At 44.7% G+C, this 20,440-nt stretch overlaps 1 pseudogene across 1 annotated transcript in view; it reads right to left on the bottom strand.

Annotated features, from left to right (window-relative positions):
- LOC146839621 (membrane-spanning 4-domains subfamily A member 4A-like) overlaps window positions 1-19,229 on the bottom strand; it is a 154,505-nt pseudogene extending 135,276 nt beyond the window's left edge. Inside the window, exon 1 of the transcript XR_014981113.1 lies at window positions 19,071-19,229. The product of XR_014981113.1 is annotated as a membrane-spanning 4-domains subfamily A member 4A-like (transcript). The remainder of the gene's footprint in view (window positions 1-19,070) is intronic.
- Window positions 19,230-20,440: the final 1,211 nt, after the last annotated feature.

Below are 20,440 nucleotides of genomic sequence, written 5' to 3'. Positions count from 1 at the left end.
ATGGAGACATCAGGCACTGCCGAGCACCAGCCCTTGCCGCAGTGCGGGGTGGAGGAGCCTAATCGGTCGCAGCTGCGGCCTATCTGCCAATCCTACTGAAATTGGAGCCCTCAGCGCTGCCCTGGCCGCCATCTACCCTCCCCACGTGGTGCTCCTGCAGGGGGTAGCCTGGGAGTGGACTGCGGTGGCCCTGTCAGCCGTGGAGCAGCCCGGACGGGTCCCGTCTCATCATCACCTGGCGGGGAGATCTTGTCGGCCGCGACTGCAGCCTCCTCACGTATCCTGCTGGCGCAGAGGCCTGCATTCATTTCCCAGGCCATCACCCTGTCCCAGGGGACACCGCATCACCGGGAACTCCTGAGACACACGCTGTGACGGCAGAGTTGGCGAGAGACTACCCTGGGCTCTGTTGTTTCACAGCCCCTGGCAGGTCCGTGTAGAGGGCCAGTGGACGGCACAATACAGACCTTTGCCTCTCGGCCATTTGGGGTCTGGTGAGAGTGAACCTCCCCTCCATCCTTGCACTTACTCTGCAGCCCACATTGAAGTCTCCTTTCCTAAACCCGGAGAGATCCCTGGAGCCCCTACTGGGTTAAATGGGCCTAGATCATGTCGTCTCCTAGGGGGCACTTTTGGCGGGCAGTCAGGGAAGTCTGGTCCTCATACAGGGCCTCCTTGACAGGCAGTTTTGGGCTGCGGAAGCGGCTGAGATAAATGCGGTTTGAGGCCCATGACACATCTGGATCCGTGAGGACCCGCTGAAGGTGCGCCCCGTGGTGGGGCCTGGCACAGTCCCTGTAGTATCTCCTGGATTGGGGCTCATGCCTCCCTCTGTGCCAGCGCCGTCCCGAAACCAGCGCCTATTGTCTCAGCCACCTCCCCGGCACTCACTGCAATGGGCAAAGACAAACCTAGCGGGGCTGGCCCCAAACAGAGCACCTTAGATCACCTTACCACGCCCACTGGAGGTTCCACTGGGAGCAAGGGGGCAAGCTCGATGCCCGACAATGCGGCCCTCTTGGTGCAATAAACGATGCCAGAGACAAGCTCGACACCAAGATCAGCGCAGTGGGGTCGGAGGTCTCGTTCCACGGCCAGGATCTCAGGAAGGCAGTCGACCGCATCACAGAAGCAGAGGTGCGGGTCTCGACAGTGGAAGACTCTGTGACCACTCTTCAGAAAAAGGTCAACGAACTCACCGCAGTGTCGCAGGAACTAGCCTCCAGAGTGGAAGATGAAGAAGGCCGAGCAAGGTGCAATAATTTACGCTTCATGGGCCTGCCGGAATGATGTGAAGGATCCTACATGACCTGCTTTATTGCCCAGTGGCTCACGAATATCATGCCTAAGGAACTACTCTCAACGTGCTTTGTCGTGCAGCGCGCTCACCGGGCATTGACCAAGAAGCCACCCCCAGGCGAAAATCCCAGACAAGTAATTGCAAAGGTATTGAACTATGCCGACCGGGATGCAATTTTGCAGTACGCAAGGACACATAAATAACACTTTCAGCATGATTCAAGGCTCATAATGGTGTTCCCTGATTATACGCGCCTGGTACAGCAGCAGTGCCAGTCGTTCACAGCGTTTAAGCGCAGATTACGAGACCTAAATTATATCCAGCCAGGATGCTGGTAATCTTTAATTCAAATAAAAATGTCTTTGATACGCCGGAAGGCGTCTTTGCGTGGACAGACAAACATTCGCACCTTAAGCTGCATTCACCACCGCCACTAGAATTGGATTACTCCCACAGATCACAACGGAACAGATACCGCAGAACTAAATCTAAGAGACGTCATCGATCCGGCTCGGACAAACAATCCACCAGTCCAGAGCGTGTCCCCTGATCTATCCGGTCACACCACTAGCGGCCACCTACATGTCGCCGCGGATCGCCATTCACTGAGACTATCTTGTTATTTGCTTCCTCTGAAAGGGCGTGGATGCCCAGCCATGGGGCTACCAGGCCCAAGACACTTTGATCCCCCCTTGTTAAATGTTTTGTGGGTGGGTTGGGTTCAGTTGGTGTGGGGTCCTGGGTCTCCCCTGTTAGTGGCCTAGCGCGCCCTACACCGCGACAGATACTCCTTGGTTATGGCAGTGTCAGGTGAAGGGTTAGGGATGTGTTGGGAACTCAGTTTTATTGTTGTTTTAAATGCAGACCTTTCAGCTAGATTTCGATTTTACTAATATAGTGCCTTTGGAGATACGGGATAATGGTGCAGGTTGCAGGTTGACACAACCCCCCTTGGGACCTTACTGTGGTTTCATGGAATGTCCGGGGTCTTTTTAAGTCAAACATAGCGCTGCCTTATGTTAGGCCAAAAGGTCAGGGGCTGATATCTTACTCCTTCTAGAAACTCACCTCCTAGGTACTAAAGTCCCTTTTTTGGCTTGGTTTGGTTGCCATCATATATACCACGCGGAATTCACCAGGGGCTCACGGGGAGTAGCCATTCTTATACACCGCAGAGTCCCGTTCCAACACATAGCACACAGGATCGATCCCGGGGCAGATTTGTATTCGTCACTGGTACAGTGTACGGTGAGCCTGTTACCATGGGTTGTGTACATGCACCCCCTCCACTAGGAGCGACCTTTGTCAACAGGATCTCAGGGTCTGGGGGGAATTGCTGGAGGGTCTGACCCACATGGGGGTGATTGGAATGACACCATGAGGCCAGCAGACATACAACGTAGTACGGACCGTCAACCACTGATGGGGCCCTCTAAACTGCAGTTACTGGTGTCTACCTTAGGCTGGGCGGACGTCTGGCGGGAGCATCACCCCCACAGACCTTAGCTACACATATATGTTTGCGGTCCACGGGTCACAATCCCCATTGGATAATTTTTTCGTGCCTCGCATATTTCTCCACAGTTTCTCACAGATTGCCCATCTTCCCTGGGGGCTCTCTGACCATTCCCCAATCACTCTTAAATTCCATACCTGCTCTCGGAAACCCCCCTTTCACGGAAGAAAAGCATGCACGACAAAAGCAATTGACCTCAAGTCGCACCAGATGGCCCTAGCTATGCAACTTAACCTAGACCCCAGCACTACTCTACGACGCAATTTGTTACAAGTGCAACAAACAATACAACAACATCTAATGAGGGAGGCGAAGGAGATTTGGGAAGCATCGCAGCATCGAGTTTACCAATGGGAGACATATCGAGTAAAATGCTCCATAGGCTCTGCCAGGCGGACGGATCCCCAGCTGTAGTTCCCACTATCCGCGATGCTGAGGGGGTCCTGTGCACATCGCCGGAGGGTGTGGCCAGGGAATTTGCACGGCATTTCTCCTCCCTCTATGAGCATCGCGAACAGATCTCAGAGGCCCTAATAGCAGAATTCCTGGTTGATATCCCACCTCGTAAACTCACAGACCACATGTGTGATCAATTGGAGGCCCCTGTCACTGTGGACGAGTTGACTGGGGCCCTACATGCTCTGCGCCCGGGGCAGGTTCCTGGACCCAATAGATTCCCTATGGAGTTCCTACGGCCGAACATACACCTGCTGGGCCCCCACTTGTTGGCAGCTATGCAGGATGTCTAATAACACAATATAATGCCCCAAGATTGGCGACACACAGAAATGATCCTATTCCTCAAACCAGGGCACCCTCCAGAGAACTCTTCCTCCTACCGTCCTATTTCTCTCATTAACTTTGAGCCCAAGCTACTTGGGAAAGTCCTCGCTAATCGCCTATGTACGTGTATCCGCGACTTATTCCACCCAGACCAATCGGGCTTTATGCCTCAACAAGCAACTCGCCATAACATTCTGAGAGTACATAATGCCATAGCGGCAGCCCCGGCGTTAGGACACCCGGCAGTTATATTATTGGCCGATGGGTCTACCTCTTTCAATTATTGGAGGCGGTTAATTTTGGTCCCTGTTTCATAGCCTATGTTCACTTGCTTTACACTAACTTAAGGGCGTCGGTTCATATAGCCGGACATCCAGCGGTGTCACTAGGGTTGGTGTCACCCAGTGCGGTAACTCATGGTGTCACCCGTGCGGTCCGCATCCCCCTAGTGACGCCACTGCACTGGGTGACACCAACCCTAGTGACGACGCCGCTGTCACTGATCGAGTCAGTAGCATTGATCAGCCGAGTCTGAGGAGGAATAGCAGATGACAGAAGGGTCCGTTTCCATATGTCGCTAATTTGATACAAAAAAATGAGAGCAGAGAAACGCCAGCGAGGGGTTTTGAATGACCGAGCCTTAACATCAAAGATGACACAGGGAGACAGTAATTGGTCCAGCTTCGGGCTCTAAGGTTGGCAGGTTTAGAGGCACTCGTGGCTGAGTCATGGCCCTGAGACAAGTCAAAAGCAGACGAATCTCTCAAATATTTACTCAATCTTTTCACAGTTCTACTAAATCTAAATAGTACATTGTTTTTATAACGCATAGCTGCATTTTATAATCATTGGAATTGCACAATGTAATGTACTTAATTGCAGATCTCAGAAGCATGGAAGACTAAAATTGGCCCTTGGGATTCTAACCCATAACCTACAAAACACCGCATCTTACTGCCGTACATTCAACTCACTGAGCCATTCGGCCAGAAATTAGTTTGTAATCTTTTTTAAATATGTATTTCCGTTAAAATCTCTGACAAAGGGAAAAGATTTAATATTGAAATATAGGAATTATGTCTGGTACATTAGCCCCAGAGCTCTGTAGTGGTGACAGACCGATCCATGGCAGGTTACCAGCGGAAGTGTAGCCTCCAGTAACAGCCACGCCCACTGGGTACTGTGGTCTGGGAACTGCCTCGAGCGCCTAGCTTTCTTTTGTTTCTACCTTTGGTCGCTCCGGCCTCGTGCGAATGCGACACACGTCACTCGTGCAAGTAGTGAACTGTCGATTTGTGGAACAGAACCAAAACCCAATGGTGCTGGAATTATTTTCAGTGTTGGTGCTGCCATCGATGTTTCAGCACTGAAGTTGTAGGGATTGTGAAAAACAAACCTTCACACAAAGAACAATCTTCTCTTTCCGCTAAATAACCGTTTCTGCCTCCACCGCCCAATCTCCTCTGCACATTTTTAGATCTCCTCCCCTTTCCGTTATTTTATTCCCTCTCGTGCCCTCGCCTCTGCCCTGCCTCCGCCGGGTTCTTCCCTCGTGTCTCCCCAGCAAACTCTACACTTGTACTGTTAGTAACCTTCACTCACTCTCTGTACTGCACAGCCGTGGTGTGCTGTCATTGCCTGGGCTCCGGGCTCCCCCATGCAGGCTGGTCCGCGGGCAGGGCGGGGGTCCCATTATTTAGCATTTTGGTGTCACCCCATGTGAGGGTGTCACCCGGTGCGGTCCGCACCCCCCGCACCCCCTGCACCTCCCTAGTGACGCCACTGCGGACATCGCTCAGACCGATTCCCCGTTTACAGGGGCACTAGACAGGACTGCCCCCTGTCCCCACTGTTATTCCCCTTAGCGGTGGAGTCCTTGACGGTGTGGGATTTGGAGCGATCCAGTGCTCCGCGGATTTCACTGTTCCCAGTCGAGATTGGACTGCATCGCTTTATAAGCGGCGGATGTCCTGTTCTTTATGATGGACCCGTGGCTCTCGGGGCCCCGCATATTGCAAATCCTTAGATAGAGTGATTGGGGAAACTGCTGGTGTGCATACCAACCCTGTGAAATCCGTGCTTTTCCCAGTATGAGGTCATCAGGGACGAGGTACCTGGGAATCACAACTGTCACACGCGACGGACTGTTTAAATTATCTGGGCATCTTTATATAGCCATGCCCCAAGATCTCATGGGCCCATAATATCAGTCCTTTGATCACAAGTCTAAATGGGGAAACGACAATCTGGTCCTCCCTTCCATTGGCACTTTATGGATGATCGGCTATCTTTAAGATGGTGTCTCTGTCCCGAATTCTATATAGCCTACTAAATTTCCCCTATAAAATCCCATGATCCTGGTTCGTGCAAGTGAATGCCATACAAAATAAATTTCTCGGGAACGGTGGGGCTATCAGGGTCGCATTCTGCACCTGCGTGTAGTCTACGAATTGTGGGGGTATCACAGCAGCGGACACATATTCCTAAAATGTAGCTTCTCACATATTAAAAACAAATGAATGTTGGTATAACTCCACAACCGACCCGGCTTTTGCGATTGAGCATGCGGCAATGGAAGGGACCCCTCTCCTCCAGCTCCTCTATAGCACCACATGCCTTGATTTTCTGCCCCCTGCGAGTAGAGTAGTGATACAGTTATGGCGAAACATGGTCTGACAGAGGGGGTGGTGCGGGACACTGACCCAAACAACTCCAGGATTCCGCGGTTGGGACCTGGTGGGAATATCGACCCTGAGTGATGTGATGTGGGGTACTACACTGAAATCCTTTCAGCAATTACAGGCAGAGTATCAACTACACAAGACCGGAGTTTCACCCTCTAGAGGGCCGACTACTGATGGAAGATCTGGGCTTACACAAGATAAGACAAATATACCAGACATTGACGACACATACGCAGACGACGCTAGACACGACGCAGTGAGTATGGCTAGCTGACATTCCTTACTTGACAGACGAAGACTGGGGCGAAGCGATTGCCAGCCACCGAGGTGCTGCAGTGTCCATGCGATACCGCCTTATACAGTTCAAGTATCTACACCGCGCATACTACACACGGGTTTGACTCTGGCAGATGGGTGCTATCCAGTCCCCTACACGCTTACGATGTGGGAGGGATTATAGGACATTTTAACACAGCATTTAGAGCTGCACGGCATTGCAGCCCTTTTGCTGTAAAGTGTTGTCATGCTTCAGCAAGGTACTATCATGGGAACTTCTACTTGACCCACGAGTTTTCCTCCTGCACAGTACGGATGACATTGGGGCAAACAAATACAAGCCACAACGATTGGTTTTAGCCCTTACTATCGCCAAGCGTGATGTCGCCCAGATGTAGAAAGGGACCTCTCCCCCAACTATAGGTAAATAGAAAACTGAACTTGACAGATGTATGGGGGCTGAGGTTGCTGTGTTTCTAGCTCGGGGCTGCCCCCAAAAACATAGAAAAATCTGGACCTGATGGGCCACGTATCGTGGGATAGATCTTCCTCCCCTACCATCCGCGGACCCCTGTTAGGAGACATCACCTACCCATACATTCATCGATCTGACCATTCCATATCGTATGATAACCTGCCACTCTAATAATGTATCATATGTGCGATTACCGAAACCTAGTACAGTCTGCATTTTTGTTTAAGTTATGTAACCTGCATGTTTTGCAGGTCTTGCAATTGTTCAAAAATGTTGGTACTCCTGCTGTATCTCATTTCCTACAGGTCTTTGTAGGGCTGCTGCCCAGATTTCAATGGAATAACCGAATAAAATTTGTTGTTAAAAAAAAACTGGAACAGCGAGATTGGCAACGAAATAACCCTATGTATTAACCAAACAGCTGAATTAGTTTCCGCTACGGAAAATGGTAATTGTTTCAGTTCCTCTATGTGCAACATTGCATATGTGGCATCCTTCATTGACATACGTTTCTGTTTGTCAGTTAAAATAAATGGGAGAAACATCGCAGAAACATTCAGGTAATCCCATCGAACCTACCCACTTTTAGGCATCTGTAAAGTCCAACTAAATTGCATAACTGACCGCAGCTGATTTTGACCATGATACAATACAGACACTTAATTCTGAACAATGTCAATGACTGACAAAACAATATTATCCAAAGTATAAATACGAGAAAACAGAGTGTTGTGGACTACAGCAAGAACATTTTCTAAATTATCCTGGTCAATTTGACGTAACCGTACAGCAGCTTCCATTTGGGACAGTTTCCAAAATTCATTATAAGCTGCATATAAAAAACGTTTCTGTCGAGGGCAACGTGGACCTAAAAGAAAGTAAGGCAAATCAACTGAGCCAGATAAAAGGGAAAGATGTTGCTTCACAGCTGACAGTGTGGAATATTCCAGCTATTGTTTACACAGTTTACCCACAGAGTAAGTGGTAACCATATGGGAAGATGGGAAATGGGGATCAGTTTGAGTCTGTGTAAAACCTTTAGATATATTTGCAAATCATAGCTGGCAAGCATCAGCACCCGTGGGCCACAATGACCAACCCAAAGGATCAACAGCAGAGGAGTTAAGTGTCCCATTCTGAAATAAAACATCCAGCTCTTCAAGCGTATAATTGGTATGCGACTGCCAATGTTCATAGGTAGCTAACGCGGGAATGGAAGGAGAATTGAAATTATCAGCAGAGGCCAAACCAAAGCACGTGGTCTGTTGGGCCGTTTGGTTAAAAAATATTAGTTGGGACGGTGTTAAACATGCTTGATGCAATGATTCAGTACCCCGTAGTTGCCAATCTTTCGTACCCCAAATAGATTTCAAATCTATTGTATCCTTCCAGTAATCATAACCCTTCATGGCCAAATCGGCCACGAAGGATGAGGAATAGACCAATTTAGTATGGGTGAGTATGAATTTGGAGCGGTGAGGAGTATTCAAAGTATAAAAATAAGAAACTGGGTCAGACAAATTGTATCCAGCGAAATATACAAATTTACGAGTCATGGAGCTCTCAGGTAATGGTGTCGGACAATGCTCCCATTGTGTATAATTAACATATGGTCTCAGAGTATTAGTTTTATGCAAAAAATGATGGCCATAATGTTGGAAACAGAATAAATCATCGTAATTTGCAGAATTTAAATACAGATCTTCAGTATCAAAAGCAGTATAATATTTCAAACCTGAAAACAGTGAATAAACAGCGTTTACATCCAAATCATTGGAGTGTATATTCCTGGCTTGATAAAATCACCTAAAGAAATTCGAAATAGAATTTGTAAAATTTCGGTTGGACCATAGACATCGAAAGGTATCTTATCCCAAAGGATACCATCAACAATTGGGACTGCTGAAATATTAACTAGAGTTTCATCTCTTTTCATTTTCTGAGATGAGGTGTAAGGGGCCAGAACTCCGTTAACCAAGACCACAGCAGAGCGTTCGGGTACATAATGGCCATTAATCAGCAGGAAAAAGACGGTCACAATACCAATCCACATGAAGAGGAACACCAACACTAACAGAATCCAGATGTAAGTCCAAGGGGCGATGAGATAAGTTCTCTTCAACCAGGAGAGTAACACACAGATCCGTGTAGGCAGGACTGTTGCAGAAGAGGACAATGAAAAGGAACTCTGAAAAAAAAAATCACGGTCCATATAGTAACCACTGGAACCGAGTTGAAACAATGGAGGCTGTGCTTTGGCGGAAGACACTTCAGCAATCTGAATTGAAACTTCCATAGTGGGTGAAGCATACTCGTTTTCCAAAGTTAAAGACATTGAAGGCAAAGTAGGCAACAAATCCACTGACGATTCCATCTCAGTCTCCATTTGTAGGGAAGAATTTGAAGAAACAGAACTCAATGAATGAAGTGAAACGTCCTGACGCGGAATGCTTATAGGCATACTATTTAGTATAGGCAATATGGTGTAACTTGACATGTCAATGGAAATAAATAGATTCTCCTTGTGATCAGGTAGAGGCGGCAAAATTACAGTATGGGTGCCTTTTAAACCGAGGGCTGGGACCGGTGCACGATATGATGGACTAAACTCCTTATTGTTCTCCACCTTCTCTCGGACCAGATCTCCAACTTTAGGAAGCCAGCCAGACACAAGAATCAGCACTGCTGCATCTGCGGATGAGGGTAATTGAGCCGTAGACTGCGTGTCTTGAGACTTTTGTAGATCCTGTAACATAACACAATGGCTATCTACGTCAAACGTTGCGGCAGCCGCCACAACGTCTAGACCATCAAGGTCTGGCACAAACATTTTTATGTCAAAGAGCATTTTATATGGGGTCCGCCCGCCCAGAGATCTTCTAGGGAGATTATTAAGTGCCTGTTGGATCTCATATAGATGAGTCAGCCAACCCCTGCCAGTACCTAAAACCCTAGCCGTCAAAGACTGCTTTAAGTTGCGGTTCATCAGCTCCACGACAGAATTGTCCTCAGGCCGATATGGAGATGAGAATTGCACCTGCAGCCCCAAAGACTTCATCAAATCTTGGGAAGCCTTAGAGGCAAATACCGGACCTTGGTCAGAATGGAAGGTGCCACAGGCAAATGTCCGTACAAAGACACGCAAATCTTTTATAACAGTTCGAGCATCAGCACAGCGTTGAGGCCAAACCCAAAGGATCTAGTGCATGAATCCACTGAAACCAAAATGTATTTAAAAGCATTATCTAATGTCAAAGGACCACAGTGATCAAGACAGACACAACCAAATGGTTGGTTAGAAATGTATAGTTGAGTCGATGGTGGCCTTGAAACCATAGAAAGTTTGACCTGTTGACAGATATCACAGAAAAGAACAAATTTGGGTTTATGCTGCACTAAGCCACACCATCAAAATTGCTGTTGTAAAAGCGAAATAGTCGCTGTCACTCCAGCATGAGCAGAAGCTACGCCCTCATGCGCAGCCACGATCAAAGAGAGTCTGCGGTCCTCGTTGTGGATCAGCCGATCACCAATAGATGGGATAGTCAAAAATGGAATTTTATCAGGCGTTAAATGATAAGTGTAGTGAGAAGGGAGTCCTTAAGGAGGCTGTGTCTCTTCCCTTGCAGCTGCAATAGCCGCCAAAATGTTATCATCAATTTTAGTCATAGACCTAGTAACTGCTGCTACAGAACATGTGGCTACTGCAGATTTGGCTGCCTCATCAGCCAGTGAATTTCCAACAGCATGGGCTCCCACATGCTGACGACCTAAATGCAAATGCTCTTTAAGAGCAGCCACTCGGATCCAAAGCGTTTTATGCTTGATTGCGCTGCCTTTAGAATCATGGAAATCATTCTGTGTCCAAAAGGACAAGTAGTCATTAAATGATTGTACACAGTTAAAAGAGTCGCACACTACACGTGTAGGGACTTCAGGATCAGCAAACTCCAGGGCCAACAGGAGAGCCCGCTATTCGGCTAATTGTGCCGCACAATCCCCTAGGGATTGCGTGTGCACAAGGAAGGATTTAAAATCACTATCTACGATAGTGCCTGCCACAATTGCGCAGGCCGCAGAATAAGCACGCTTAGAACCAATGGCTGGCTGAGCAGACCCATCAGTGTATATAATAGATTTGTACTGGTCAAGAGGAAGTAGTGACAAAGGAGGAGGATGAATATGTTCATACTGGAGAAACTCCTGCGTCTGCAAAGAAGGGTAAAAAATAAAGTTGACATCAGCTGATGTCAATGAACTAGCCCACTGATTCCACCGTGGGTGCAAGGCTTTAGAGTTAGCAATACTAGCCTTCATAACTGCTTCCAAAGTAGGCACTGGAGAGACAAAGAAAATGGATTTACCCTGAGCCAGAGAACATTCTTTAAGTATCGCCATTTGAACAGCCGTCAAAATCTCTTCAGTCGAAGAAAAACGCATTTTAGCTGAAGTTAATAAATGAGATTTATTAGCAATGGGAACTTTGTCATCTTCATTGAAAGTGACGTAAGTAAATCCCAAAGTCCCTGGTACAACCCTTATGACCAAATTAGTCAAATTATCTCTCGTTAATAAGAACTGAGTCCCAAGCAAATCAGCTTGTAAAGACAGAAGAGTTGAGGTGTGTTCCAGAAGCCAACTGGAAGAAGAAAATGAAGGATGTATTAAAGCATACAAGGGTTTGATACTCTGTCATAATCAGGAATATAGGTTCTGCCAAAACTAAAAAAAAACAGCAAATACTGTAATTTTTTAAGGGTGGACAGAGGACGCAATTGAGCACATTTCTCCAAGAAACGGGGGCCAACCTCCCCTACCTTCATTATTAAGCTCACAACCAAGGAAAAGTACTGCCAAAAAGGCAATATGCAAAGTGTGTGATGATGCGGCTAACACGCAGTAGATGAGGATCAATTTCATCATCCGCCAGATAAATGTCATCGACGTACGAAAAAGAATCAGGGTCTATTTCATGTCAAAATGACACAATGCGTGCGGCAAAAACACCTGGGCTACTCTTATATCCCATAGGCAAACATGTATATTGTCGTTGATTGCCTAGTGCACTGAACGCAGTCAAGCCATGACTGTCAGGATCCAAGGAATGACTGTAAAAAACATTTGAGATATATAAAGTAGTTTTGAACTTTCCAAGTACAATGTTATTAACTAACACAGAGCTATGTGTGTGCTGAACCGCAAAGGTACGAACATGACTGTTCAAATGTCTATAATCGAATAGAATAGGATTTGAACCATCCGGTTTCAATATCGGAAAAAGAGTATTATTTATTGATGAAACTCAGGGTTCAAGAACACCCTGATATTCTAATTGTGTCAAAATGTCACTTACAGATGCTTTAGCGTCCCGTTTAATAGGATATTGTGGTTGGGGATGTGATGAAGAACGCAAAGGAATAACTTGTACGGGGGAATCCCTGTCCCAACCTGCCTGATTGCAATACACTTTAGGAGCTAGGGCTAGTGCCATTCCGCAGCAAAGACATTTTTAGCGTCGTCAGACACATATTGCAAAAAACTAGGGAGAATAACTTCCTCCACCCTAGGCCAAGCCAGAATAAACGGGGGAGGCCAATCAACCTCTGCCAACAGGATATCATAAGAAGAGGTAAGATTGTCTCAAAAGACTGCTTTCACAGTACATTTCATATCACCTTCAATTTGGAGGCTAACATCAAAAAGCCTATCTGGGAGAGCAACTCAAGTGTCCACAGTTCCAACGGTAATAAATGTGTTTGTTGCTATCGCCTCCAGACGCTAGTGGAGTGTCTGTCGCACTATGGTAACCTCCGCTGCGCTGTCAAGGAGAGTTACCGCCCAACTCCTGTCCAGGAGGAGGGTTCTCACCATCTGAGGCATACTTCGCAGTTAAAGCAGCAACTTTCTTCTTTTGAAAATTGCCATGAAATGGACGTTGTTCCTCTTGCTTGGCTTTTGTGCCAAACGGGCGCTGCGGGTCACGTCTTGGCTGTGTAGACTCGCCTTGTCTGCGATCATGTCACCCTCCTCCGCCAAATTGTTGATCTGATGATTCTTGCAAGGAACAAGGAGAACGAGGATATAGAACCTGGAACCCGTCAGGTGTTTTCAATTTAGAATGGTCAGGTAAATCATATCTACATTCAGAAGCATCAGGTGGAGGCGAACCTGCATGAGAACCGGGCTTCTGTTGGTGTTGTCGCTCATTTTTGTTCCACGTCTTTTTAGAAAAGACTGGACAACCTCCTTGCCAGGAGGGGGTTTAACCTACACCTGTGAATATGGTTGATTCCCCAAACTATTGCGACCCAAGGGTGTGTAAACATCCGCACTAATAATCAGCAACTGTTGTTCGCAATCAACGTCTGCCACTGCCGATAGGCGTTGGCGGACTTGCAAGCAAACTGCTTCAACTTTGTTGTTGGCCAGAATCATATCGGAGACAATAGGGAACATTCCCACTAATTTCATCCCCAGATTCAGGGCTGGACCAGCCCCATGTTCATCCTGTACCTTTTTCAGAATGCCCGGCAGAACGCTCATGGAGGGGGTGCCAAAGCACAGTGTATACACTGAAGCAAACACCTTCCCCCAAGTAGTGCAGTCAGCTAATGGAGGAATAAGACCACTTGGAAAACTCATCGTTAGGATCCTGTGTTTTTCAACAGGGGAAGTATGAGGAAATACTGCTTCAAGTTGCTCCATTTTTTGTGCTATCCAAAAAGGTAAGTCCTCACGATTCTGAGGACGTTTGCCCATCACGGAGTTGATCATGATGGGGCTAATCACAAGCCCACTGGGATGACCAGGGGCCTGAGGAGCCGCTCACACCAGGGCAGCCTGAAGCGCACGAGACATGAATTGAATGACTCATCTATGAAGATGCACTAACTGCGTATATAGCATACGTAGCTCTACAATAGTAAAATTGAGATAATTAGGATGTGGTGTAAAACTTGCCAAAACAGGCCATGTGGCCCCATCAATAGATAAAGGGCCCATTCGAACAAAAGAAACAGGGTGAGGAAGGGCGCCATTAAACCAAATAGTATGCTACCCGGTAGTGTCAACTGAACTTCGATTAAGGCATAAGGACGATACGCTGCTGGGGGAGCAGCGCCCAAATATTTATGAAACAAATTGTCATTACCATCCACCGTGGGAAATGTAACCCAAGAATAAAACAGTTCAAAGCAGTACGCTGGATCCGCTTCAACCACAAAAATAAATGTAGCCCCTGCATTGGGGACCCCATGATTAGACACCTCAGAACACAATACTCCTGAATCTCTCAGGGATCGCGGTAGCAAGACACACTCTTTCGCTCACACCTTTGCACTGGTCCACAATAAGATCTGACAGAGACACAAACAATTTTTAAATATTTATTTTAACTAACGTGCTCTAAGATGCAGTATACGTGCCACAATAAGCAGAAAAATGCATAACTCTAATATGGTCAGCATAGCAACAAGTCCATATATCATAAAAGGAGAAGTCATGATGAAAAGGTGTCTCACCTCCCTCCCCTTGCAAAGAAGCAGGAATATTATAAATCAGAAGATCTCTGGGTGTTGTCTGCAGACCCCATACCTGAGACTACAGATGGTAGTTCTACATCATAGGTGCTGTCTCGCTCTTCTCCCTGGAAAGGTCCCACTCCAAGTGTGTGTCCCACCCATGCATGTATTCCAATAAATCCATAGTACTATTTCCCAAACAGCAGCTGCATTGGTATGTTTTGTCTAGGTGCTAGGGCCTGACCAGAACGGAATAACAAAAGGAATTGTTCATCGACCTTGCTCACAATGTGCAGACCAAATCCCAGGAAGCGGCAGAGAGCGAACAGAACCGTAGGTTCTCATGTGAAAGTGATGAGCGAAGCATTTGCAAAAATAAATAACATGTAGTAACATGTGCAAAGCAGCATGTAATATGTGGACTGCTCACACCAACTTGGAGAGAACGTCAATGTCCCCATGGTCCACGTGACAGGGTCTGTTGAGTTACATTTGCGAGACGTATTCGTCATATACCTGATATTTCAATCATATCAAATAAAAACTAAATAAATGAAAGAAATAAAATTAAAGAAATTCCCCAAAGGGAATGGGGAGATTATCAATTGTAAAAAATTAGACGTATAAAAAGGACAGTCCTGCCCTAGTCATTAGAGTCCCTTGCCAGCTGAAAGGGTGCTTGGAGAGCCCAAGATTACATATTACAACCTACATTGTTCAGTCTCCTAAATGTGAGGCTAGTACCTTATCACTATTGAGTCCTAAGGGGCTTCAAGCTATAACGAGATTCCAATCTGCTTAACATCATGACCCTACCCCCTCTTTCTCTATTGGTTATATGATCTAGACAAAAAACTTTAACTGGGTCCTGTCATTTTTGTGATAGTCTGCAAAATGTCTTGCTACGGGATAGGAGGGATCCCTGTTGGAGATTGCGCGCATGTGTTCTAACATGCATTTATTTGTAGCATGTATAGAACTCCCAATGTACTTCCTTGGAAATGGGCATATGCGGCAGGTCTGACCCTAAAATTGTGTCCGCCTGTAGGATATGCCAGTTCTTATGAATTAGCCTGTTGATATCCAGTACATCAGTGGAAATGTCAGTGATTAATCTGAATTTGATGTTATCCTCTGCCTTTGGTATGTCTATCAACAACTCTTGTCTTTTTATTTTTGAGTACCCTTTCTTCAGCTCATTTTAAGACATTAATAGGATACTTAAACCTGTCAATTACATTTTTAGCAACAGTCTTGAATTGCCTCTCTCTGATACTGTTCTGTATAGTGCAGAGCAATTCGCCATAGGGGATGCTCCATTTCAACTTCCTTGGATGGTTACTCTTAGCATGTAGCAAGGAGTTCCCTGCGGTTGGCTTTCTGAGATGTGCAAAATTCTCTCCACTGCCACAAATACCTTTAAATCCAGAAAAGTAAGAGATTCGGCACTGATCTCACTTGTAAAACTCAGGTTTACATTGTTGGTGTTAAAAATTGTTATATATTATAATGCTGATTCTCTGGACCCTCTCTAAATAATGAAGAAGTCATCTTTATAAAGACTATAACTTCTACTCATGGATCATTCTCCTCAGACCAGGCAACCTGCTTCTCCTACCAGCCTACGAACAAGTTCACATAGCTAGGGGTGAATCAGGTACCCATAGAAGTCCCATGTATTTGTCTGTAATGTTGACCTGAGAATCTAAAGATATTATTTGTCCGGCAAAATTTCACAAAATCCAAGACCATTCTGATGTGCTCATGAAGGTTCATGAATCTGCTACGTAAAAAATATTCAATGGGCAAAAGACCATTCTTATGGCCTATACTTGCGTATAAACTAGTTATGTTCATGGTGATCATGGAAAAACCATGTTCCCAGACAATGTTTTAAATATGTCCCAGAAAGTCTTTTGTGTCTTGAGTATACAAGGATAGAGCTACCACAAATGGAAAGAGAAAGTTATCAATGTATATTGAAGTATGCTCTGACAAACTGAATTTTGTGGAAATTATTGGCCGTCCCAGGGAACTTATGGCAATTTTGTGAATCTTAGGCAGAGGATAGCATACTGGAGTCTGTAGGTGTGGACAGTTCAAATATTGATATTCCTCAATATCCAACATTCCTTTATTTTACCATTATTGAAACATATAGTGAAAGTCAATGATACTTTGCAGATATTCTTCTCTTGAGTTTGGGAGATAACAGGAACAATCATTAAGTTGTCATAAAGCTTCTTTACAGTAAAGGTTTTTAGTAAGAAGGACAATATTGCCCCCTCATTTGAAGGTCTGATGACAATTTGATCATCTTTCCTTAGACCCTCCCAGGCTCCCCATTGTTTTTGTTTGATGTTGAATTGTCTTTTTTTCGGTTGTTTCAATCTCAGTGCCTTTATATCTTTGTTCACAAGATCATGAAAGATATCAATTGCATCTGTTGGGAGTTGGGGCATGAACATTGATTTGGTTTTAAAATCACCGTGCTCACATGTTTGATGGATTCCCAAGCATTCTAATGTTTCAGACTTTATCTGTCCTTCCTCAAGTTGCCATTTTAGCTCATTTGCAAGATTTTCTAATGTAAACAAGGTTTCTAAATCTGTTCCCATTAGTATATCAATGTCCTTATTGTCCATTGGGTTTCTTCCTTTCCAGTCATCTCCATTTAATTTAAAATCTTGTGTAATTTGAACTTCCATATGAACTTGAAGATATCTAAGTTGGACAGAAATCTAGTCCTAATCTTAGAACTGATTTCTCAGTGTTGGTAAACGATTGTTGTGCCAGATTCATAACAGTTAAATTATATGGGCCTATTTCCTCCCCCCCCCCACCTTTTACTTTGTGTTACTCTTTGGGGGTACTGCTTCCAATGGTTATGTTGGGTCATCTTGTTTTCCTGATTCCTTTAGGTCTTGGTGTCCGTTGCCATGTTTGCCTGATTAGCCAATATTACTCGTAAAAATGGCCTTGCTCTGGATTTAATGCTGCTGCACCCGATTAGAGTACTGATTGTTCTGCAACCGCACTTGCTTCTAACTCTGAGGTATCTTTTTGTTCCAATGATGTTAGATGTTTTGTATTGTGGATCTCTCTTCTGGGTGCATCAAACATTTTGTCAAAGGTCAGGATTCTTCCAAGTTCATAATCCCTGGCATCTCTGCTAAATGTGCTTTATTTTCCTTTGTTTTATTTTCTCTTCATACACAATTAATCTCTTTCTCTTTACTTCCATCGGTTCTCCTTGTCTGTTGTCATTGTCATCCTTCACTATATATTTGAGTTGGTGCATGTTCATACATCACATTACAGAGTTGTACATGTTTAGCCTAGATGATTCTGATTTGCCACTATGCCTAGACCAAAGTATCGGAGCACGTCACCTGTGTAAATAACATGGTACTCTGGAGTGGCATCATGTAAGTGTGAAAATGTGTATGTGTAATAACGAAACAGTGAGAATCAGTTCAAGAGTTAGGGAGTGTCCTGGAAGCCACAGCACAGGGCACTGCCAATGTGGTGATCCTATACTACCACCTCAAGTCTACAAAGAGTGAAGTGGTGACAGCTTTGGAAATACCAGGAAATGTTCAGGGAGCAACAATATTAAGTGTTGTTACCTTTGGGTACATTACAGGTAAACGGGGTCCATTTGTCGCGATCACATCTCCAATATGATAAAAAGTGGAAAGGGTGTGCAAGTTGTACACCAGGACACAGGGGGTTGATTCATAAACATTGTTGAAAGGAGCTATTTGATGTCCTTAGTGGTAAGGTATGGTAGAGCTTGTTGCAAACACCATTTACCTCTGTATTATGAAAGCAGATTGTTAGAGGTGGTAATGTGGGAAAATAATGCATGTCCATATTTTTTATGTTGCATTTATTATGCTTGTTATAAGTTTTCCTGTTTTCTGTGTGGTTTTGCTACATTGTTGCAATATGTTGTAATACTGTAGTGTGATCATGTTTATGTTTTAACTATCCTGTTGTGTTTTGCCCTATTATGTCTTAATTGTGTTGTTATTTTGCTTTGAGCATGGTATTATTTTATGTTCTGTTATAAATTTTAGGTATGTCAATAAATGCTGCTTTAGTTGTAGTTAAATGCAGCACATTCCTTTAAAGTTCAAGTGACAAGCAACCATTTACCACTGTACGAGTGCTAAAACACCACTGCTCCAGCTACTTAAGACAAGAGTCACCCTAAAACTGTGACACGAATAGTACTTGCAGTGCTCACTCACGTGGTGATACAGACCTTAGAGTGACTAAAGCTAGTGCTTCAATGTCTGTTCTTTGGAAGAGGGGAGAGAAAGACAACATATGCTAAGACATTATCATGCCCAGAGGAGGAAAAATTTCAAGACAGGGGAATGTGTGTTTTCTAAGGGAAAGTTTCAACAGCATGTCTAAAACAGTAATATGAAGTGCGTTATTTGCCTTGTAAATTAGCTGGCATTTACTGCTAAGCATGAATAAGCCATGGCTGTAATAAATAAATTACTCCCAAAGCCTTTGGTTCTCCTTTAGTGAACTTCTGCAGGAAGCATGGCGTTTGGCATGTCAGTGACTCCTGGTGACTGGACTGGAACTCGCAGTGGGGATGAACTGTGTCACCACAAACACTCCGTGGCCTGATGGTGCTGCCATCTTGTTAAAGATCCTATTAAAGGAAAAAAAAACATTAAGTGAAAATGTATTTAATTATGTGGTTCCTCACAAAATAGATTTTAAGATAACAACGGATAAGCGTGCAAGGACCAAAATACAAAAATGCATTTACGCACACAAGGCTGCCAAGTTTCTAGTCTGCTATGTGTCACTTCTATGTAGTGTGTTAACTTGTGAAATTTCCCAGTCTTAGGTGTGACACGTTAAGTAACATCTTATTGAAAACGTAATCAATGACCCAATCTGTGACATTGTATCCACTAGTGAAAGGATTCTCCCCATACTATAGGTTTGGCTTATCAACAGCAAGAATTATTCCAGTGTGGATTCATCAGGTCTGTCCTAGTGGTAACATTTCCCCAAAGGGTGCTTAGCACCTTCCGCATATGTCCCAAAAAAGCCTCTAGATCCTGCAGTTCTTTGGTGTGACTAGGTTTAGAAAATTGAAAAGTAACTTGAAATCCATGCTCCCTTTTATGCAGTGAATCAATCATAAAGTATTTTTAATTAGTCAGTCAATAACTTTATTTTGGCCACTAGGGCCATAAAAGTACATCACTAAAATGCATAAAAGATATGTACGCTCACAATCGTATATCTGCATGTCTCAAGAATGAAAAAAAATGGCATCCTCCTGCTTTCTTAGAATCCATTAAAAAACGGCCATTGGGTAAAAAAACAAGCTAAAAAATATTTTCACAATTAAAAACATTATAAAAAAAAACTGGGAGAGGGTGCCCTATTCAATAAACCCTGTTATGACCCTTTGCAGTTTCATCACATAGTTCTTTCCAGGATATTTACTTTAAGAAACCCCGCCGTAAATGTCACATAATGTTTAGAAAACGTGATACAGCGAATACGATTGGAGGATGGGTATCGTATTTTAGAACTCTAAGCAACGCACAAACCCTAGGTTTCTACTTAATTGAATTAACCAGCATTTGCGAGGCAGTAGATATGCAGAGCAAAAAAACAATACTTGAATTTCAGACTCTACCATGTAATTGCACGCAGGACAATCTCCCATGTTCTCTGCGGCCCATTTGCTAGTGTTGGCCAATAGTGGAAGATTCCCTAGTCTGAACAGCATGTACAATTTCCTGGCCATTGGGGTAGAGATCACATCCAGGAAGTATTCTTTTCTAAATACATCTTTTACTTGTAGAAACTCTACTGTCATCCGACCGCCAGTAGTACTTT

This window comes from Triturus cristatus, chromosome 4_1 (assembly GCF_964204655.1).
Source record: "Triturus cristatus chromosome 4_1, aTriCri1.1, whole genome shotgun sequence".
NCBI lineage: Eukaryota > Metazoa > Chordata > Amphibia > Caudata > Salamandridae > Triturus > Triturus cristatus.
This window is presented reverse-complemented; position numbering and strand designations above follow the sequence as displayed.